The sequence below is a fragment of the Triticum aestivum genome, chromosome 2B (assembly GCF_018294505.1).
Source record: "Triticum aestivum cultivar Chinese Spring chromosome 2B, IWGSC CS RefSeq v2.1, whole genome shotgun sequence".
Lineage (NCBI taxonomy): Eukaryota > Viridiplantae > Streptophyta > Magnoliopsida > Poales > Poaceae > Triticum > Triticum aestivum.
The window spans coordinates 374,875,951-374,882,752 of record NC_057798.1 but is presented as its reverse complement, the minus strand read 5'-3'; positions in this window follow the sequence as shown (position 1 = coordinate 374,882,752).

Below are 6,802 nucleotides of genomic sequence, written 5' to 3'. Positions count from 1 at the left end.
CTGACATTTTTAGGACGACGTTACGGTAGGCTGCCATTTTCGGATCCTTGGCGTCAAAGTCTCCATTTACTTGGGATATTGCGAGGTTTGAATCCCCGCACATCTCTAGGCGTTTAATACCCATGGAGATTGCCATCCGGAGACCATGTAGAAGGGCCTCGTATTCGGCTGCGTTGTTGGAGTCCGTGTACATTATTTGAAGTATTTATTGGACTGTGTCTCCGGTTGGGGACATCAAGATGATGCCAGCCCCCAAGCGAGCCAACATTTTGGAGCCGTCGCAATGCATGATCCAATTGGAGTATGCACCGTACTCTTTAGGGAGTTCGGCTTCGGTCCATTCGGCGATGGAGTCAGCCAAAACTTGCGACTTTATAGCTCACCGTGGTTTGTAGGTTATGTCAAATGGTAAGAGCTCAATGGCCCATTTTGCAATCCTGCCCATCGCGTCGCGATTATTTATAATATCGTTGAGAGGTACTTCGAAGGCCACCGTTATGGAACACTCTTGAAAGTAGTGTCGCAGCTTCCGGGATGCCATGAACACCGCGTACGCTATCTTTTGATAATGTGGGTACCGGGACTTGCATGGAGTTAAGACAGTGGATACATAGTACACTGGTTTTTGAAGAGGTAATTTGTGCCCTTCTATTTCTCGTTCAACGACGAGTACCGTGCTGACAACTTGATGTGTTGCCGCGATATATAATAACATCGGTTCGCCCAGGTTGGGCGCGGCCAGGACCGGATTTGTTGCCAATATGTCCTTAATTTCTTCGAGTCCTGCCGTGGCAGCATCCGTCCATTCGAAGTGTTCGGTGCGCCGGAGGAGGCGATAGAGGGGCAGTGCCTTTTCTCCCAAACGGGAGATGAAGCGGCTTAGAGCCGCCACGCATCCAGTTAGTTTTTGTATTTGTTTGAGGTCTTTTGGGATATCCAATTGTGACAGAGCTCGGATCTTGGCTGGGTTTTCTTCAATTCCTCTACCGGATACAATGAAGCCCAAGAGCTTTCCGGCTGGTACGCCCAAAACACATTTTTCTGGATTGAGCTTAATGTCATATGCTCGGAGGTTGTCGAATGTAAGCCTCAAATCGTCTACTAGAGTTTCGACGTGTTTGGTCTTAACGACCACATCGTCTACGTATGCCTCCACTGTTTTGCCTATCTGGGTAGCCAGACATGTCTGAATCATGCGCTGATATGTTGCGCCGGCGTTTTTGAGTCCGAAGGGCATTGTGTTGAAGCAGAATGGTCCGTATGGAGTAATGAATGCCGTTGCGGCCTGGTCTTTTTCCGCCATCTTGATTTGATGGTATCCGGAGTATGCGTCAAGGAAGCACAATGAATCGTGCCCTGCGGTAGCATCGATGATTTGGTCGATGCGGGGGAGGGGGAAAGGATCCTTTGGACAGGCCTTGTTAAGGTCTTTGAAATCGACACAAAGGCGCCAGGATTTGTCCTTTTTTGGTACCATTACCAGGTTTGCTAGCCAGTCCGGATGTTTTATATCTCTGATGAATCTGGCTTCTAAGAGTTTGGCTAGCTCCTCTCCCATTGCCTGTCTCTTGGGTTCGGAAAATCGCCGAAGAGCCTGTTTGACTGGCTTGAAACCTTTTAGGATATTTAGGCTGTGTTCTGCCAGCCTGCGTGGGATTCCTGGCATATCTGAAGGGTGCCAGGCAAAATTGTCCCAATTTTCCCGAAGGAATTCTCGTAGTGCGGCTTCTACATCAGGGTTTAATTGTGCCCCAATGGAGGCCGTCCTTGTGGGGTCCGTTGGATGGACCTGGAATTTGACTATTTCGTCTGCTGGTTTAAAAGAGGTGGACTTAGATCTCTTATCGAGTATCACATCGTCCCTATCCACCGTGGAGCGCAGCACAGCGAGTTCCTCTGCCGCTAGGGCTTCGGATAGTGCCGCTAGGGCTAGTGCGGCTGTCTTATTTTCAGCACGGAGTGCTATATCTGGATCACTGACAAGAGTGATGATTCCATTGGGCCCGGGCATTTTAAGCTTCATGTACCCGTAATGGGGTATAGCTTGGAAAATTGTGAATGCCTCTGGCCCTAACAAGGCATGATATCCGCTGCCGAACGGGGCCACTTGGAACGTGACCTCCTCGAACCTGTAATTGTCCGGTGAGCCGAACACTACATCTAGTGTGATTTTTCCTGTGCAGCGTACTTCCCGACTAGGGATTATTACTCTAAAGGTTGTGCTGCTTCGCTCAATGCGGCTCCAGTCAATTTCCATTTTTTGGAGGGTTTCCTCGTAGATGAGGTTTAATCCGCTGCCGCCATCCATGAGTACGTTGGTAAGGCGAAAGCCGTCCACTATCGGACTGAGGACCAATGCGGCTGGTGCTCGGGCTGTTCGGAATTTAGGTTCGTCGCTGGCATTGAAGGTGATAGCCGTGTCGCTCCATGGATTTGTTGTTACTACTTGGTAGACTTCGGCGAGGCTGCGGATTGTTCGTTTCCGCATATTATTTGATGCGAAAGTCTCGAAGATTGTTAATGCCGTACTGGTACTGTTGGGCTGGTTACCCGGGGCTAGAAAACCTTCGCCACTTTTGGCCACCTGCCGTAGTATCCAACATGCTCGAAGGCTATGTGTTGGAGTAGCGCCCTCTATACTATGGATTTTACAGGGTCCGTTGAGCCATCCTCCAGTACGGTTCCGTGCCCTTTAGGGGGGTTTTGCTTTTTGGTTTTTAACCCAGGTGCTTGAGTATGACGCACCCTTTTATTTCAAACTAGGGTTGTGTTTAGGGTCGGATTGTCCCAAAACCTGGTTTCGGTTTTCCAGGCACTCTCCATCACACAGTATTTTTGTACTATGGTCGCCAGGTCGGCGAAGCGTGTAACTTCGCAATGACTTATGGCATTCATGATTCCCTTGTCTGTGCAATTGTTGCAGAAAATTGAGATTGCGCTTTCCTCACGGCAGTCCTTTATCTTGTCCATAACTAGGAGGAATCTGGCCCAGTAATGATGTACTGTTTCATCGGGCTCTTGCCGTATTTGATATAGATCGCTTATGTTTGGGTGGGCAGGCGGAATTAAATTCGGAACCCCGCCCAATCTAAGGCTCAAAGGCCGAGAAGTTTCCGGATTTGGAAGCTTGGATTGCTGGATGTTATCCAACAGATGGTCCGATGCCTGACTTTAGGTTCAGTACTTGATTGACGTCCGTCCCTCCGCGAGAATCCAGTATGGAGGGATCGGGAATCCGGACATAACTGGTCTTTAACATAGAAGAAGAGTCGCCGCGTTGTTCCTCTACCACAACAACATGGTGGGTAGCCTGGGGAGAGTTAATTTCTCTCAGATCGGTTTTAAGCCCAATCTGATCGTAGTCTGTAGCGACTCCCAGGGCGGCGATGCGATCCAAGAGCTCATTTAAGGAGGAGAGCTCCATCGGATCTAACTGCTCGGCGAATTCCGAGTTGACGTGAAGATCGCTTTTGATGACCTGAGAGGTCATTGTTGGAGCGGTGGCTGAACAGGCGGTCATAAGAAAACCGCCTAGCCGGATAGTTTGGCCGGTGGCCAAAGCTCCCTTGACGACGGCGCCGTCTTTAAAGACGGGAAAAGGCATCCCTCCTGATTGCGACGACACAGAGGAACTCTCAATGAAAGCACCAATGTCGGTGTCAAAACCGGTGGATCTCGGGTAGGGGGTACCGAACTGTGCGTCTAGGCGGATGGTAATAGGAGACAAGGGACACGATGTTTTACCCAGGTTCGGGTCCTCTTGATGGAGGTAAAACCCTACGTCCTGCTTGATTGATATTGATGATGTGGGTATTACAAGAGTAGATCTACCACGAGATCAAGGAGGCTAAACCCTAGAAGCTAGCCTATGGTATGATTGTTGTTCGTCCTATGGACTAAAACCATCCGGTTTATATAGACACCGGAGAGGGCTAGGGTTACACAGAGTCAGTTACAATGGTAGGAGATCTACATATCCGTATTGCCAAGCTTGCCTTCCACGCCAAGGAAAGTCCAATCCGGACACGGGACGAAGTCTTCAATCTTGTATCTTCATAGTCTTGGACTCCGGCTGATGATGATAGTTCGGCTATCCGGACACCCCCTAGTCCAGGACTCCCTCACCCATCTTTTTATCCTCGATGGCAACAATACAATACATGCCTTGCAACCCCTATTGTCACTGGGTAAGGACACCGCAAGATTGAACCCAAAGCTAAGCACTTCCCCCATTACAAGAAAGATCAATCTAGTAGGCCAAACCAAACTGATAATTCGAAGAGACTTGCAAAGATAACTCAACCATACATAAAAGAATTCAGAGGATATTCAAATATTTCTCATAGATAAACTTGATCATAAACCCACAATTCATCGGATCTCGACAAACACACCGCAAAAAGAGTTACATCGAATAGATCTCCACAAGAGAGGGGGAGAACATGGTATTGAGATCCAAAAAGAGAGAAGAATCCATCTAGGTAATAACTATGGACCCGAAGGTCTGTGGTAAACTACTCACAACTCATCGGAGGGGCTATGGTGTTTATGTAGAAGCCCCCCGTGGTCGATTCCCCCTCCGGCGGAGCACCGACGAAGGCTCCAAGATGGGATCTTGCGGATACAGAAGGTTATGACAGTGGAAATTGTTTTTCGTTGGCTCTCTTGATTTTTTCGGGGTACGTGGGTATATATAGGAGGAAGAAGTACGTCGGTGGCCGCCCGAGGGGCCGACGACATAGGGGGGCGCGCCCTGTAGGGGTGGGCGCTCCCTCCACCCTCGTGGCCGCCTCGGCTGCTTCTTGGCTTGCATTCCAAGTCCTCTGGATCACGTTTGTTCCAATAATCACGCTCCCGAAGGTTTCATTCCGTTTGGACTCAGTTTGATATTCCTTTTCTTTGAAATACTGAAATAGGCAAAAAAAAGCAGCAATATGGGCTGGGCCTCCGGTTAGTAGGTTAGTCCCAACAATGATATAAATGTGTAAAATAAAGCCCATAAACATCCAAAAGGGGTAATATAATAGCATGAAACAATAAAAAATTATAGATACGTTGGAGAAATATCATTCACCCTCGGGGCTGAGGGTATGTACCAGTAGCTATGTGTTTGATCTCTCTCTCTCTCTCTCTCTCTCTCTCTCTCTCGTGTTCTTGAGGTGATACGATCTTGATGTATCATGAGCTTTGCTATTATAGTTTGATCTTATGATGTTTTCCCCTTCTACTCTCTTGTGATGAATTGAGTTTTCCTCTTGAAGTTATCTTATCGGATTGAGTCTTTAAGGATTTGAGAATACTTGATGTATGTCTTGTCGTGCTTATCTGTGGTGACAATGGGATATTCACGTGATCTACTTGATGTATGTTTGGGTGATCAACTTGCGGGTTCAATGAACCTATGCATAGGAGTTGACACAGGTTTTCGTCTTGACTCTCCGGTAGAAACTTTGGGGCACTCTTTGAAGTACTCTGTGTTGGTTGAATAGATGAATCTGAGATTGTGTGATGCATATCGTATAATCATGCCCATGGATTCTTGAGGTGACAATGGAGTATCTAGGTGACATTACGGTTTTGGTTGATTTGTGTCTTAAGGTGTTATTCTAGTACGAACTCTATGATAGATCGAACGGGAAGAATAGCTTCGTGTTATTTTACTACGGACTCTTGAATAGATCGATCAGAAAGGATAACTTTGAGGTGGTTTCATACCCTACAATAATCTCTTTGTTTGTTCTCCGCTATTAGTGACTTTGGACTAACTCTTTGTTGCATGTTGAGGGATAGTTATATGATCCGGTTATGCTATTATTGTTGAAAGAACTTGCACTAGTGAAAGTATAAACCCTAGGCCTTGTTTCCTAGCATTGCAATACCGTTTACGCTCAGTTTTATCATTAGTTACCTTTCTGTTTTTATATTTTTAGATTACAAATACCCATATCTACCATCCATATTGCACTTGTGTCACCATCTCTTCGCCGAACTAGTGCACCTATACAATTTACCATTGTATTGGGTGTGTTAGGGACACAAGAGACTCTTTGTTATTTGGTTGCAGGGTTGTTTGAGAGAGACCATCTTCATCCTACACCTCCCACGGATTGATAAACCTTAGGTCATCCACTTGAGGGAAATTTGCTACTGTCCTACAAACCTCTGCACTTGGAGGCCCAACAACGTCTACAAGAAGAAGGTTGTGTAGTAGACATCATACATCCATTTCTTCTTCATATCCATCGTGTGTTGACTGATACATCTCCGTGTATCTATAATTTTTGATTGTTCCATGCCAATATTATTCAACTTACATATACTTTTGGCAACTTTTTATACTATTTTTGGGACTAACATATTGATCCAGTGCCCAGTGCCAGTTCCTGTTTGTTGCATGTTTTATGTTTCGCAGAAACCCAATATCAAACGGAATCCAAAGGAATAAAAACGGACGGAGAATTATTTTGGAATATTTGGGATTTTCCGGAGGAAGAATCAACGCGAAACGGTGCCCGAGGTGGCCACGAGACAGGGGGGCGCGCCCTCCCCCTGGGCACGCCTGGCACCCTCGTTGGCCATCCATAAGGCGGTTGACGCTCTTCTTTCGCCACAACAAAGCTAATTTTATGAGAAAAATCTGGGCAAAAGATTCACCCCAATCGGAGTTACGGATCTCCGGATATAAAAGAAACGGTGAAGGGGCAGAATCTGAGAACGCAGAAACAGAGAGAGACAGAGAGATAGATCCAATCTTGGAGGGGCTCTCGCCCCTCCCATGCCATAAGAGCCAAGGACCAGAGGG